The sequence below is a fragment of the Rattus norvegicus genome, chromosome 3, assembly GCF_036323735.1.
Source record: "Rattus norvegicus strain BN/NHsdMcwi chromosome 3, GRCr8, whole genome shotgun sequence".
Classification (NCBI taxonomy): Eukaryota; Metazoa; Chordata; class Mammalia; order Rodentia; family Muridae; genus Rattus; species Rattus norvegicus.
Window position 1 is genome coordinate 62,586,263 of NC_086021.1, and position 17,723 is coordinate 62,603,985.

Sequence of the window (17,723 nt, forward strand, 5' to 3'; positions counted from 1 at the left end):
TTCTAATTTCCCAAGGCTCTTCTGATGTGAGAAGGGGCAGATTTCCCTAAACTGAGCTTCCCTGTGCAGGAAGGGAGTAAAATTTTTGATAACTTAGGATGCCACAGTTTCTGGGAATGTGTGTGTGTGTGTGTGTGTGTGTGTGTGTGTGTGTGTGTGTGTGTGTGTGTATGTGTGTGCGCTGTGTCTTTGGCTGGGGTGGGGATGAGATCTACCAGCATCCTACCAGTACCCTAATGTGTGAAGGTGTTAAAAAGACGTGAGGTCATAATGCTGTGACAGAGCTACTGAACATTTTGAGAAACAAAATCCTCATTTGAAATTGTAGGAATAAAATGATCAACTAATCCTACAGGGATGCTGTAAAATTAAAATTCCCTTGGAAATGAAGAACAAAATAACAACAGTAACAAAAACAGTTGTCGATAGCCTTACCTGTGACGTTTATTAATTATTAATTTCAGAGCCTTAAACTTAGGATAGTCATGTGGAAAGAGGACGAGAAAGCCAGGATTCATTCTGCTTTCTCAAGCTTTTTACATAAGAAATGCCCATCACAACTGTCAGAGTTGGGCTCTATTAAGTAATGTAGGTCCACATTCTTGTCCTTGATTATGCCAAGGCTAGGACGCCCTGATGTAGGGACCATCAGGGCTTGGAGGTGAGAGGGAGTGGGTGGGTGGCTGAGGGAGCACCTCATAGAAGCAGGGGGAGGGGGATGGGATAGGGGGTTTGAAGAGGGGAAACGGGGAGGCAGGAGGGGATAACATTTAAAATATAAATAAAAAAATATCCAACAAAACAGCAGCAAAAAGAAATGGAGGCCCAGACTACAGAAGTGTGTTCTTATCCTGACTTATACTTACCAACTTCTTACCAGTGTTATCCGATTTTGTCTTTGTTAAACTTCTTTGAATTCATGGTGAAAGAGCTCAGGAAGAAGTGCACAGCACGGGTGGTGCTGACGGGTGGTGCTGACGGGTGGAGGGCTCCACAGCAACTTCCAGCTGCAGTGAAGGAAATGCATCCCTGTACTAGACCAGCCTCTATGCAGGGGATGAACAGCTTCGGTAGGGATTTGGTTACTCCGCTAGCTGCGAATGTGTGAATACATCTGAGCTTCAGGTTAAGCTGGTAGTGCTTTAAAAGAAGATAACTGCCCCACCACCACCATAGCTACTTGTTTTTACCTTTATGTGTAAACTGCTTTGCATTTTCATCTTCCAACAGGGTTGAGTGTGAGTCTTATTAATTTTATCTTCATTGTTGTTCATCGGACTTGTTTAAACTTCGCTGTGCTGTTTTACTTGTAATCAAATCTCAGTTTTTATTATTTAATATCGAAGAGCAAGAGGGTCCTTGGAACATTTCCACAGGAAATGATATGATTGCCTTTATATTTGCTTTTTACCATAATAATGGTGGTACAGGGATAGTGGGGTGTCTTTGAAAATGATGGCATCTTTCTTGGCTTTTGGTGAACTTTTCTTGGAGGGCTTAAGTCTTAGAGAACTTAGGATCCACCAGAGTTATCCCAAACCAATAGCTCTGGGGTTTTGTCTCTTGAATTCACAGAATGAAAATTGTGATCCAAAGAAGGTGAATCTTAGAAATTTACTGAATATTCTCATACAGAATATGAAGAAGGGGAGGGGGAAAGAGAGGAAGAAGGGAAAAAGAAGGAGGAAGAGGAGGAAAGAAAAGAAGAAAGAAAAAGGAGAAGGAGAAGGAGCAGCAAATGAAGAAGAAGAAGAAGGAGGAGGAGGAAAGAAAAGAAGAAGAAAGAAAAAGGAGAAGGAGAAGGAGCAGCAAATGAAGAAGAAGAAGGAGGAGGAGGAGGAGGAAAGAAAAGAAGAAGAAAGAAAAAGGAGAAGGAGAAGGAGCAGCAAATGAAGAAGAAGAAGGAGGAGGAGGAGGAGAAGGAGCAGGAGGAGGAGGAGGAGGAGGAGAAGGAGCAGGAGGAGGAGGAGGAGGAGGAGGAGGAGGAGAAGGAGGAGAAACAAAGTTACTATTGGGGGGATGGGTGGAAACCACAAAATATAGGGCTTCATTGAGTGGATAGTCTGATGGTCCAGAAGTCAGGGTGAGGCACCGGGAGCGGACGAGCTCGATCGTTCAGGTGGGCCACGGAGTGTTTAGGTACCATCTCTGTTTCACATGCTTTCATGTACCCAGTACGCAGGGGTGTACACTTAGGAGATAATAAAGAGACAGGAACCAGAACTCTCTTCTGTCATTCCTGGCCTCCAGTGAGGACATGCTCAGAAATGATACTCTGGGTCCTCGCCTTGCTGATCAGTTTCTATCTGCTGTTCTCATCTCCGAGGCTGGTGAGATAGCTTCATCGAGAAGGATACTATTGTGCAAACCTCAGTTTGATTCCCAGAACCCACAGTAGAAAGAGAACCACTGCCATTGTGGCATGTTTCCACCCATGCACATATCATAAACACATATAGTAACAAACAAATGGATAAATAATAAATGAATGCTGAAGGTAGCCTAACAGTATACGCGGAAGGTCAGGCTGGAGAGATGTGCTAGTGAGTAGAGAATGGATGATTTTGGATCTCCAGCGCCCATGTAGGGAGTCTATAATAGGAGCGATCTGCCTAATCTCTGTAATGCCAGGTCCTCACTATCTCCTGATATAACCATATCACAAACCAACTCTTTAACGAGACACAATAAAACCATACTCACGCCATAGGAGGGACGGTAGGAAAGGACTACTTTAATTCTGGTGAGTGGTGACGGACCAGTGTGCATAGTTTGGAGAAGTCGTCAGAGTCAGAGTGCATTTTGAAATCACGAAAAGCAAAGGTGGGAAAAGAGAGGATAGCCTTAAAATGTTCATTTATTAACAAACGCTGGTGCAGTTGGGCAGAACAGTCCTTGCCACAAGCACTTCAAGCACTTGGGAGTCAGAGGCTGGAGGATGGAGAGTTAACAGTTCAAAGCCAACTTTCGCTGTAAGAAAACTGGCTGGGAAAAACAAAACAAAACAGCCAGAGACAAAAGCAGAGCAAGAAAACCCAATTAACAAACACTGCAAGTAAATATTTCAAATCTAAAAGATAGAAAGTGAAATGTACTGAAAATGTACCACACGGATCCAGAAGAGGCCGTTCTAACAAACAAACAAAACACACAGGAAGATAGAAAGGCAAAACTTTGGTGACAGTCGATTTTTAAAGTCAACTTAAAAATGTATTTAGCCAAACGAGACCAACAAAATGATGAAATTGATTTTCAGAAGTTCAGATTATTTAGCCTAAATTTGATGGACAATTCACTTCTTTGGATGATCTTATTTGTTTTCATAATTTTAACCATCATTCATAATATGCAGGTGAATATTTCTCTGTCCCCAAGACTCCATTGTACTTCCATTGTATATACACACTGGCTCATGTCTGGAAATTTTGGCTGAACATGTCCACCATAAAAATACATGGGCACTTTCAACCACATAGTTCTACTTAGGTTTTTTTTTATTTGTTTTTTGTTGTTGTTGTTTTGTTTTTGTTTCTGTTTGTTTGTTTCTTTCTTTTTTTCAAAATCTCACTTGATCAATTTAACCAATGAAGACTCAGGAGACAGATGCTAGAATGAAAGCCTGCTAGCTCAGAGAGGCGTAGAAAGCACCCGGCTGACCTTCCTCCTCAGCTGAGGTCCCAGAAGCAATGTTCCTTTCTTCAAGCCAAACTCCCTTTAAAATCAAAGTCTCTCCCTTCTACTGTCCTCTTCACTCCTTCTTTCTGTGTTTTTTTTCCTTTTTTTTCAATAATCACTTACACTTAGTTCACTTCCTGTCAACTGACTGTTTGCTCTGCCTCTTGACCGGGAGTTGACTTTATTTAGTCCAGTCTACAAAATTCCAGTATAAATCTTTTGGATTGGAGGTGTGTGCTAAGGCTGACCCACACCACAACTAAAAGCAGGTTTTCCCAGTAAATAACGCAATGTCGGGGTTCTCAGTGTGATCAATAACCTGCAAACCACACCTACGCATTTTCAACCTAATTTAGCTCCTTTTTCCATTCATTTTTTTTCCCTCATTAGTTAACTATCTCCTCAGTCACGGAACCAGAAACTCGTCTTTCCTTCTTTCCTCCTGTTCAGATACAGGTAATAAAGAGCTTGAAGGGGCTCGAGACCCCATATGTACAACAATGCCAAGCAACCAGAGCTTCCAGGGACTAAGCCACTACCTAAAGACTATACATGGACTGACCCTGGACTCTGACCTCATAGGTAGCAATGAATATCCTAGTAAGAGCACCAGTGGAAGGGGAAGCCCTGGGTCCTGCTAAGACTGAACCCCCAGTGAACTAGACTGTGGGTGGGAGGGCGGCAATGGGGGGAGGGTTGGGAGGGGAACACCCATAAGGAAGGGGAGGGGGGAGGGGGATGTTTTCCCGGAAACCGGGAAAGGGAATAACACTCGAAATGTATATAAGAAATACTCAAGTTAATAAAAAAAAATACAAAAAAAAAAAAACTTGACACCTTTGACAGAAAAGACTGCATTACTCCACTCCGTACAAAGTATGACAGGAAAATAGCCAGGAACATGGGTTCTTCAGTCTTCTGCTGTAACCATCCTTCTTTTTTTTTTTTTTTCTCTTTTCTTTTTTTCGGAGCTGGGGACCGAACCCAGGGCCTTGTGCTTGCTAGGCAGGCACTCTACCACTGAGCTAAATCCCCAACCCCTGTAACCATCCTTATAAAGAGGAAGCATCCCGCCCGTCTCTTGCAGGTCTACAGTTGTACATACACATTCACAAACACCAAGCCAAGGCTCTTAACAGCAGGTCACATAGCGCCTCCCACAGTTTTGCTCGGAAGGGATACGTGTCTCTCTCATTCCCACATCTGTCAGTTGCAATGAATCTTCCAGCACCACCCAACACCTGAGAGCCAAGGTTTTAGAAGAGTCTCAAAGGCCAGGTGAGCATGTTTGTCCTTTTAAATACGTGTATTTTAAATACACCTTTACAGTTTGTTTGTTTGCTTGTTTTACAGTCTCCCACACCACAGCATCTCCCTTTATCCGCAGGATCTTACCGTTTATGCACAGTTTCTGGCATCTTGCTTGTGCGGCTCCTCCCCCATCGGATCTACTAGATGAGGGTTGGCTGTTGTTCTCCTCATGCACTTCACAAACATTAAGGAGTCCTAGAGATGGACTGCAGGCCTCATCTTGTCCACATGTGCCGTGGAGCTCTGAGTCGTCTTTCCAGCTCCCAGAGTTCTTGGAACACACTACTTTTGGAGGACGTTTAAACATCAGCGCATCACAAACGGTTCTCCATGTATCTGTGGCCGTCTAGCATCCGGATTACAGGTTCACCGACGGCAGAAACTTGTCCTGCTTATCTCTCGTGTCCCAGCTTGGAGCATTGTGCTCAGAAAATGGTCAACTTCCACAAACGTGGTTGACATAAGCTACACTTTATATCTTATTCTATTCGAAATCTGAATATCATATCTAATGCTTGAAATGCTAAAACTAATGACGTACAATGGGCTTTGCATTGTATACATTAGAAGTAAGAGTCATTTCTTGACGTTCATAAAATATTAGTTTATATCATTTGGCTACTTGCTAAAAATCATTTGCTAAGTGATCACAGGTATAGTAATTATAATATGTAATTATTCAATAATATATTATTCTATACTTATATAATAATTTATATAGCTAATATAAAAAGTAATTTTATTGTGGTAGAGTCTAACTTTGATTATTTATATGATAAAGTGGCAGGGAAGATGTTATATAACATAGTAACCTTTCAGATTCTATGAATAGAGGTAGGTAGACCTGAGTATATAATAAAATGAATTGGACACATTAAGGCTTTAGTTTTGTGATGACACGACTTTTTAAATTTTGATTTATTGCCCTAAAAAAAAAAAGAACTAGTTATAGTAAAAGTAGGAACCGCAGCACTCAGTGCTCGGCTCTAAATTACTTTTTCTGTAGGGTCTTTTGTTCCGAGAATAAAGTTTTTGTTCACCATTTGGGTCAAAATTTTATTATCTCACTTTTCAAGTCATTTTTTTTCTTAGATGACCGACAGTATCTTATCCTAATGACAGCTGTCAGGCCCTCTGAATGTGGCCTTCTGATGATTAACCTCAGGATGCCTAGGGTCAGCCCAATAGGAGTTTTAATACTTTAAAATTCAAATCCTGTTGTGGTCATCTGGGATGTCCATATGGATAGTAACTTCTTCCCAAAATTAATGATTCATACAAATTTAAAATTATACTATAGTTTTTTTAAAATTTGCAAACTTACATCTTTTCTTATTGGATATTTTCTTTATTTACATTGCAAATGTTATCCCCTTTCCCAGTTTCCCCTCTGAAAACCCCTTATCCCCTCCCCCCTCCTCCTGCTTCTATGAGGGTGCTCCCCCACCCACCCACTCCCTCTTGCCTCCCCGCCCTGGCATTCCCATACACTGGGGCATCAAACCTTCACAGAACCAAGACCAATCTCTTTCCATTGATGCCTCACAAGGCCATCCTCTGCTACATAAGTGGCTGGAGCCATGGGTCGCTCCATGTGTACTCTTTGGTGATTTAATCCCTGGAAATTCGGGAGTGTCTGGTTGGTTGATATTGTATACTATACTTCTTTTGCCTGGGTTGTGTTGGTATTACTGCCTGCATACAATAAAATGATGTCATAATATATAACTATGTAATACACTATCAGACGGAATTTTCTGTATTTCTTTTAAATGCATCTTGAAGGTCCTATGTTTTTACAGACTGAAGGTTTGTGTCAGCCTTGTGTTCTGCAAGTATATTTGTGCATTTTTTTCCCTCACAGCCCAGATAATCATGTAACTTTTAGCAACAAAATGTTTTAATTAATAACAGATATGCACACTGTTTTTTAGGTATTATGCTTTTACTCAACCAAGCACAATATCGTATAAACATGCCTTTTGTAGGTACTAAAACAACATGTGACTTGTCTTACTGTGAATTTGCTTTCTTACAGTGGTCGGGAACTGAATCTGAGTGAGGCACACGCACCTCTTCCATCCTCAGAATAATCTTTAAAATCTGCTGCTTAGAAGAAGCAGCCAAAGTAGTCATTTAGGCGAAAGGCAAATTCGGTGTTCATCAAGAAGGAGGAGATTTAACTGCTGTACCAAACAATTGGAAATTTTCAGTGACTTAATACAAAGGGGCTCAGTCACCTTCTATACCAATACTCTTTGTAACTATAGGTAGTGAGTGAAGTAGGATGACGGATGGTGTGCTATATTATAAAAGAAATAAGGTTAATGATGGCTACAGACACATTAAAATACCTCTAGGGCTTGTACTATATGTCATCTAACAGAGTGATGTAACCTGGCCTAGGGATTTCTAACCCTGGCCTCAGATTATTGCTTCTCTATGTTAATGGAAACCTAAAAAAATTCCTGGTTGCCCTAGAGACAAGGCTATCCCAGCACAGACTCAAGTTTCATAAATTGTAAAATGTAGTTCACTCTCATAAAAACCAGCTTAACTCACTTTATGAAAGAAATACCTGGTGAGTGACTCAGAGTGTACCCAGGTCTGAGGAAGAGGAAAGAGTCTCTCAAACTCTGAGGAAGGTATCCACACAGACTTTCTGCATTATTTCCCCCGCCATTGGCCTGCTCTTAGCGTCTATCTTGGAAGAGTGTTGCCAGGAAAAAAGCAGCTTAAGTAGCAAGGAGAACCTTCGACTCAGTTTTGACAGGATTCCAACCCTAACAGAAAAATGGTCCCCAGGGAAGCCAGTAAATTAGGACAGTTTGCAAACCCGCTATACAGAAGGAAACTGTGGTCAATGATGGAGGCATGTATATGTTTTAGTATATGTGATCGAATAAAGCCAGGGATGAGGGACAACATGTGGGGTGGGACAGTGGCTTCCCTCCCCTAATTAATACCCCAAAGCAAGTCATGCGAGAAAGCCTGAACTCCCCAAGAAGCAGTTTAAAGAAAGTGAAATTTTATTCTGCTCCTAGAGGATGTGCCTTTGGAGAGATGGGGTAGTACTTGTCAGACCACTGTCACGACTGCCAAAATACAGACTTTCAGTTTGAAATATATGAATGACCTAATAAATTTCAAAAATTATTACCCATGGATAAATTGGGAATGAGTGTAGCAGATCTGGCTCAGTACAAAACTTCCCATCATGAGAACCAAGTAATTTTCTCAAATTTTGAAGGACAAGAACTAGAATTGTAAGAAGAGACATTGTAGGAATGGAACAATTTCTTGTGCATTTTTTTTGAGAATTTCATACATGACTATTGTATTTACATCACTTCAATTCCACACACTGCAGCCTCCAGCCCTCCTGTTTTCCCTATATCCCTTTCAAATTCATGACATCTTTATCTCTAATAATTATGATCTCTATACCCAAAACACTCAAATATACTGAATCTATTTAGTGTTACACATATTGTGTATATTATTAGGGATGACTACTTGGAACTGGATAAACTTTTAGGGGGTTAATTGCCTGGAGAAGACTGTCTAAAAATAGCGTTTTCATCAGATGTAATTGTCGTCTCAGAGGCTGACTGCTGAATTAGCTCACTCTTGTTCTTTCTGAACTTTAGCTGAATTTCTGGCTGGTTGGTTAAACTCAGCTTTCCTGGCTCAAACTTCTTTCTAAGCTGACTGATTTCATCCGGCTTCTCTGAGCTTCTGATTGAAATGCTCTGCTTGGAAAGACTGCTTCTGAACCGCATGAACTGAACTGCTCTGACATCAACCGCTTGACATTAACTGAGCTCAACTGTCTTCGCCTGAACTGAGCGCCACTGCCTGAATCTAACTGACTCTCTCACCCTCACTGCTCGCCCAGTAGCCTCTCTTTATTGTGCTGTTCTCATGAGAGTTGGGCATATCCTATCTCTTGACTCATTCTATCAAATCTTTCTTTGATTTCTCACTTTGTCTGCCCCTCAATTAAAAATTAGATGTCATTGTGTGGGATTAAAGGTGCGTATTAAAGGCATGTCCGTATTCCAGCCAGAGGGGTTAAAAGTGTGCGATGTGTCTGCATTCTAGCTGGATCATATCTTTGGATGTGATCCCTTGGCAGAGCAGCCATGTTACTGGATTAAAATTTCTCAACAGTTTCTTCCTCTCAGCAGCCATCAACTCTATGGAGCTTTTTATCTAGATATGGCTACTTGTGAGATTTCTTCCATCTACACTGGGCTGCCAATGGTGTTGCTATTGTCCAGTTCTTTTCTTAAGTGACTGTGTGTGTGTGTGTGTGTGTGTGTGTGTGTGTGTGTGTGTGTGTATGTGTGTGTATTTCAAGGGTACAGATCCCTGTCATATATAGAAGACATGATCTCTCAGCAATGTTCCTGGCCCTTATACATGGCCGCATAGCATGGATACAGGGATCCAGCCTTACTGTATCTTCATGAGATACACTTCCTACTTCTCAAAGATTCTCTATTTGTGCTCCTAATTCTGTTATGCTGCCAAGCTTTCTAAAACTTTTCATGATATTGAAAATAAATATGAATACATTGACAGGTTTTTTTTTCCAGACTGATAATCGTGCAAATTGCATATTTACATGATGAGTTGACACCAACGGCTTCAGGCATGAGCCTTAACAGGTGAGGTCAGACACTTTAGAATCCATTTACATTGTTTTCACAGCTGGTGGCTTTTTAAGCCATAACTTGAAGTGTATGACCAACAAAACAATGCCTCTGTATGTGGCCAGGACACAATTCATTCTGCCTGTGAAAGAATAAGATTTGAAAGGTTTTTTTTTTTTTAAATATCAGCAAACTGGAATTGGTCATTAGTTTCTGGACCTGCCACAACTTTAATCTTCCCCTAAGACTCGAATTTCACAGCCAATGTCCAATGAACCTGACTACCAGTTTGACCCAGCTGAAAGCACACTGAAAATTTAAAGACATGAAGCCAATGTTATTTTAAGTGCACCAGCAGGAGGGTCATTGCCGATATTGCCGTTATTGTTTTTCTAAGGCATAAGGCTTCTTACTTGTTTGTTTGTTTTTCATGTTCTTTGATTGCAATGCAGGCTTTTTTTTAGAAGAGTAATTACTTTGAAGAAAGTATCTACTATCTGTTCTCAGTTACCATAGGTGAAATTAAGTGAGGTCACAGTGATTTTACACTTCCAAAGCTACTTACACCCTTCCTGCTTGTCTTCTTGGTAGAGTCTCCCGAGTCCCAGAGAGAACCTCCACTATTCAGTCAGCATCAGCAGTAATCAAACCAGGCAGGAAGGGGGGAGGGTGAAGGAATTGTGAAAGGGCCTTTCGTTGCCTTTGCCAACCCAGGAACACACAGCCAGATCTCCAGAACTGGTCCATGGCTCTGTCCAGCTGCCACACGGCGTAAGAACGAAACTTTCTGATGTCTGTGGGGGAAGAAAGTGAAGTGTGATTGGATGCGTTTTCTCAGCCACTCCACCCAAAGTTGTAACTGCATGATATCTTCCATGTTTGCACTTTCCAATTGGTATGGGCACTCTGGGAGAAAAGAAGTATTTTTCCAAAATGCAATGCTTATTTTACTTGCTTAGTGTCAATTAAGTTCCTGTATAATTTATTATCAATTTAACCAAACCTCACGGAGGTGTCAAGAGCCTGCGCCAGTTTGGAAGTGGGGTTTGGGGAGAAAAGAGAGAGTTTGAGAAGCATTACACTCTAACTTCCCAAACAGATGGTTCTTGGGTTGGCCATTGTCCCAGAGAATCGTCTTCCGGAAGGTTCCAAGAGACAGACTGATTCAGTCTATAGCTAGCTCTAGGGGAGAAATAAAAAGAACCAAAAGATATTTCCTCACTCCCCTTGATACTACTTATGTTCTTCAGACACATCACTGACTATGCAAACAGAAAGAAGTCCTTGTCATCTTTCAGGTCACCCAAGACCCACTAACCAGACTAATGTTTTCCAGTGGTATCCCTTATAAAGTGTCTCTTTTCTCTCTTGTTCACACCAGGAGGTCAAAACTTTTTGCTATTCTGATCTCTACTTATTAGAAATTTAAGTACAATTGAAGTGTTGTTATTGACTGCTGTGTTAATGATTCGCTTATTTAATCCCCTACAGAGATATCTGGATTTAAAAATGGAAATCTTGAATCTTGGGGAAGTCATTCCTTCTGTCCAGAATAATGTTTTGTTGTTATTTTGTTGTTATTGTTGTTGTTGTTATTTTTGTGGGTCTTTTTTTGGTGGCAGGATTTAATGTAGCTTAGTCTGGGTTTTGACTCATTGTGTAGCTGCTGCTGGCCAAGCACTTCTGATGCTCCTGCCTTCACCTCCAGACTGCTAGGAATCCCATATGCAAAATTATTTGTTTCAAAGGTGGACTATCAGGAATCACATAATGGTAGGTTCTTAAAACATTTAAACAGGGAGTTGTTCTAGAGTGCCCCCAATATATTTTCTCTTAAAGTATCTATTATTGTTGTATACATTTGACATGTGCATGAGTGTGCATGTGTGCGTGCATGCATGCGGGCGTGTGTGTGTGTGTGTGTGTGTGTGTGTGTGTGTGTGTGTGTGTGTGTGTGCTGCAGTGCATGTGCAGAGGTCAGATGACAATTTGGTTGGGTCATTTCTCTCCTTCCACCTTTATATGGATTCTGGGAATTGAACTTAGATCATCAGGTATGCACAATAGGGTGTCAAATGCCTTTATTCTGAACAATTTCACTGGTTCAGTCTTTAATTTTAATGGCTTCTATGCTCTCTGACAATATTCAGTATCATTTACTTATTCAGTTATTTGTGTATTTTGCTCATCTAACATTTACTCTTCACATGCAGTCTACCAAAAACTATAGTAGTAGCTGAGAATGTATGGCTAATGTTTTCAAGGTGGTACTGGTAGGAGACAAGATACCAAACTCTAAAGGTATCATTAAGTTTGTTTTACCATTTTAACTTTCCTGAGATGCCATCTCTCATTTTAAATGTTCAAAACTAATGATATTTGATAAACTTATCCATCCTTGCAAACTCAACTATAATCATGGCACAAGATATTTCCACCTCTCAGAAAGGTCCTGTGCTAATTCCCAGCCCTGGCAACTTTTGCTTTGCCTTCTGCCTATAGTATTGTGTGTACACAGATTCACACAGGGTGCACTCTTCTGTATCTGGCCTTCTCTACTCCGTACAATGTTTCTGAGATTCATCTGTGTTTCATCCCAGTAGTTTATTCCGCCTTACTACTGAGTGGTACTTCACTGTAAGGCTAGCACACAGTTTGTTTATCCACATACAAACTGTGGATAGACACTTGGATTGTCTCTAGGCTCAGACTATAATGAATCAAGCTGCTGTGAATTTTTAAACCAGTCTTTATGTAGACATATGTTTCATTTCTCTTAGGAATAAATACTTAGGAGTGAAAATACTTCATTATGATAAATGCGAATTTAACTTGACAAAAATGACTTCGAAGTGACTGTGCCATTTTGCGTCCTTACCAGTACTTCGTCAAAGTTCTAATTGCTCCAAATTTTTAAAGTAGTCAATCCTTAAAATTTCAAACATGTTAGCAAACTGTCCTGTTGTGTAATTTAATTGTAATGTGTATTTCCCCAGTGACTAGTAATGACAATCATTTCTTCACAAGTTTCATATAGATGTTTAGATCCCTTCGCTGAAACCTTTGTTTTCTACCAATTTTTGAAGCTTGTATCCTTTCTTCATACTGTTACAGTTTTTATATATTCTCAACTCCCAGTCCTTTGTCATATCATAGTAGAAATAATTTATCCTAGTGTATGATTTGTTTCCAATGTCTTTTAAAATCAAAAGTTCTTAGTTCTTGTGATTCATATTTTTCTTCTTTTAAGATTCATTTGGTAGTATTCTATACCATTGTTGACTATCTCTAAATCTCTTTTTTATTCTCATGCATTTTATTTTTATTTATTCCTAGGTCTATTTCAAATAAAGTTGTACATATGGCATGAGCAGGGACAGTTTTCATTTTGAGAATGAATGTCTGAGACTCATGAGGTGACTCATTCACTAAAGTGCTTGCTGCAGAGCTGCGAGAATCTGGGTTTGGTCACAGCACCAGCATAAACAGGCACACACAACGGTCTATAATTTCTGTACAGAGAAAGGTAGAGAGAGGAAAGTCCCTGGACCTCATTGGCCAGTCTTCTCAAACCATAAGCTCCAGGACCTGTGAAGGACCCTGTTTCTAAATAAGATAGAGAGTGAAGAAAAAGCCCTCAGCCACTAGCATCTGTACACACATGTGCACACATACACATGAATACATGCACACAAACACATACACACATGCAAAAACACAAGCACACACATGCATCCCCATACACAAATGGATATTTAATGCTTCTGCAATGTTTTCTAGAAACTACTATCACATTGATAGATGACATTCTTGCTGAAAAACAATTGATTCTATACGTGTGTAATTTGTGACTTTTTACTCCTCCCTATCTGTGAATATGTAATGTAATTAATGTCTTGATTACTGAAGTTATAGAGGAGGTTTTTAAGGTTTTTATTTTATGACTAGAAAAATCTTCACAGTTTCCAGAATTAACACTTCTGGAGTTTGAGTTCTAAGGAAAATTAGTCTTGGGGAAGAGGGATGTCCACTTTGAAAATTTTGAATCTTCTGATTTATGAACACAGTATATTTCCATTTGAAATTAGATTATTTGACTCTCTGGAGTCTAACTTCGAGTTCTTTGTATATTTTGGATATTAGCCCTCTATCAGATGTAGGATTGGTAAAGATCTTTTCCTAATCTGTTGGTTGTCGTTTTGTCCTAATAACAGTGTCCTCTGCCTTGCTGAAGCTAAGGACACTGTCATTAGGACAAAACAGCAACCAACAGATTGGGAAAAGATCTTTACCAATCCTACCTCCTATAGGGGCCTAATATCCAATATATACAATGAACTCAAAAAGTTAGACTCCAGCCAATCAAATAATCCTATTAAAAATGGGGTACGAGCTAAACAAAGAATTTTTTTTGTTGTTGTTCTTTTTTTCGGAGCTGGGGACTGAACCCAGGGCCTTGTGCTTCCTAGGCAAGCGCTCTACCACTGAGCTAAATCCCCAACCCCTAAACAAAGAATTTTTAACTGAGGAAGATAGAATGGCTGAAAAGCACCTAAAGAAATGTTCAACATCCTTAGTCATCAGGAAAATGCAAATCAAAACTACCCTGAGATCCCGCCTCACAGCAGTCAGAATGGCTCAGATAAAATACTCAGGTGACAAACAGCAGATGCTGGCGAGGAAGTGGAGAAAGAGGAACACTCCTGCATTGTTGGTGGAATTGCAAGCTGGTACAACTTCTCTGGAAATCAGTCTGGAAGTTCCTCAGAAAATTGGAGATTTCACTATCTGAGGACCCAGCTATACCTCTCCTGGGCATATACCCAAAAGATGCTCCAATATACAATAAAGACACGTGCTCCACTATGTTCATAGCAGTCTTCTTTATAATGGCCAGAAGCTGGAAAGAACCCAGATGCCCTCCAACAGAGGAATGGATACAGATAATGTGGTACATCTACACAATGGAGTACTACTCAGCTATCAAAAACAATGACTTTATGAAATTCGCAGGCAAATAGATGGAAATAGAATCTATCATTCTGAGTGAGGTAACCAAGTCACAAAAAAACCACACATGGTATGCACTCCCTTATAAGTGGATATTAGCCCAAAAGCTTGGATTACCCAAAATATAATCCACAGACCACTTGAAGCTCAAGAAGATAGATGACCAAAGTGTAGATGCTTCAGTCCTTCTTAAAAGGGGGAACAAAAATATTCATAGGAGGAGATATGGAGAGAAAGTTTGGAGCAGAGACTGAAGGAATGGCCATTCAGAGCCTGCCCCACCTAGGGATCCAGCCCATATACATACAGCCACCAAAACTAGACAATACTGATAAAGCCAAGAAGTGCATGCTGACAGAAACTTGAGATAGCCATTTCCTGAGAGGCTCAGCAAGAGTGTGACAAATACAGAGGCGAATGCTAGCAAACCATTGAACTGAGAACAGGGTCCCAGATGGAGGAGTTAGAGAAAAGTTTGAATGGGCTTGCAACCCCATAAGACCAATAATACCAACCAACCAGACCTCCCAGTGACTAAACCACCACCCAAAGGGTTCACATGGACAGACCCATGGCTCCAGCTGCATGTGTAGCAGAGGATGGACTTGTTGGGCACCAATGGGAGGAGAAGCCCTTGGTCCTGCCAAGGCTGGATTCCCCCCCCCAGTGTTGGGGAATGTCAGGGTGGGCATGCAGGAAGAGGGGGTTGGTTGGAAAGGGGGAGCATCCTTATAGAAGAAGGGAGAGGGGGAGGTGACAGGGAACTTATGGATGGGAAAGTGGGAAAGGGAACAACATTTGAAATGTAAATTAAAAAATCAAAAAACTTTATCATTATATATTATATAATTAATAATATTGTACATTATTTTATTTCCAGGTATTCTTATATCCTGTGTATTGCTTTCTTCTTTAATTCACTTGTGGAATGGGGCTACCTGTAGTATTTTAATAATTCTAAATTGTTGCAATTTGTTTATAGCCCAATGCATTTATTAAAATAAAAATTCACGTGCACTTGAGAGTAATATGTAGTCTCAGGATTTATGTGGCATGGTTCCTACAGTCAAATGGGTCAAAGTGATTGACAGATTAGTACTGATCACAAGCATGATAAGTGATTTTTCTGTCTTTCGACCTAAGAATTGTTGAAAAAAAGAGTGTTGAAATCATCAGTAAATCATCAGGTTTTAAAAAAAATCTTTCTGTGCTCTTAAGGTTTTTTTTATTGATTTCTTTATTAACACAGAGGTTTAGGATTTTTTTCATATTGATGATTGTCTTATCATTATAAAATAATAATGAATGTCCTGAAAAGGAAGTAATTTATTATTCATTTAAAAAAGACTTTTTGTAGATAGTGATATAGACATCCTACATTGTTCATACTAGTGGATTCTTTAAAAATATTACCCCTTCTCTATTTTACAAATGAGGACGTAGACACACAGAGGTAGAGTAATTAACCTCCACAGCTGGTAGTTACTGTTGTGGGTATTTAAATGGCCATCCACATGCCGAGCCCATGCTTTGATTCACAGTGATATCTTGCTTCTTAGGGTTATTTTGTTGTTTCTTTTTTTTTAATTAATTTTTTTTCTGAATTAATTTTTACTCTTTCCCTTTTCTTTATTCAAAACCTCCATTTACTGTTCCTTGATCTTTTCCAAACTCATGGTCTTTTAAAATTGTCATCACACACACACACAGGCACACACACACACACAGGCACACACACACACACAGACATACACACACCATTTGATATTGGATAACATGGGGAAGACTATTTCTCCCAGTCTCAGCATTTTTTAGTCATTTTATGTCTTTTGCATGAACTTTCCCTTATCCACATTAGTATATCTATTGTCGTAGTCCCCGTTCAGCTCACACTTTAGTCGCTTTGGTGAGAGCTGTGGGTGCAGGTTCTGACACCATCTCACAGAAATCTTCCTGTTCCTCTGCTTTTTTCCAGTCTTTGTACCCTCTCTTTAAAATTATCCTTGTGCTTTGGGTACACGGGTTGTATTGTAGACATATCAGTTGGGACTGATGACTAAGGATATTGAACATTTCTTTAGGTGCTTCTCAGCCATTTGATATTCCTCAGTTGAGAAGTCTTTGTTTAGCTCTGTACTCCATTTTAACAATGACCATGAAATTCTTAGGCAAATGGATGAAACTAAAAAATTTCATCCTGAGTGAGGTAACCCAGTCACAAAAGAACACACATAGTATGCACTCACTGACAAGTGGATATTAGCCCAAAACCTAGGAATACCCAAGATACAAGTTATAGACCACATGAAGCTCAAGAAGAAGAAAGGCCAAAGTGTAGACGCTTCAGTACTTCTTAGCAGGAGGAACAAAATACTCTCAGGAGGAAATACTGAGACAAAATATGGAGCAGAGATTGAAGGAAAGGCCATCCAGAGACTGCCACATGTGGGAATTCATCCCACATGCAGTCACCAAACCCAGTCTTTATTGAGGATGCCAAGAAGTGCATGCTGACCAGAGCCTAATATAGCTGTCTCCTGAGAGTCTTTACCAGATCCTGACAAATTCAGAGGCAGATTTTTGCAGCCAACCATTGGACTGAGAATGAGATCTCCAGTGGAGGAGGTAGAGAAAGGACCGTAGTAGCTGAGGGGGTTTGCAACCCCATAGGAAACAACAACATCAACCAAACAGATACCCCAAATCTCAAAGGGACTAAAACACTAACTAAAGAGTACATTTGGAGACACCCATGGCTCCAGTTGTATATGTAGCATAGGATGGCCTTGTCAGGAAAGGCCCTAGGTCCTATGAAGGCTCGTTGACCTAGTTTAGGGCAATGCCAGGGTGGGGAGGCAGGAGGGAGTTGGTGGGTAAGTGGGGGAACACCCTCATGGAGGCAGGGGATGGGGGATAGGATGTGGAGTTCTTAAGGGGAAACAGGGAATGGGGATAATATTTAAATGTAGATAAAGAAAATACCCAATAAAAATGAAATAAAATGTAAAAATAAAATCTCTTAGCTTATAGAACTTACAAAAGCAAAATATAGAATAAATATGGGCTATA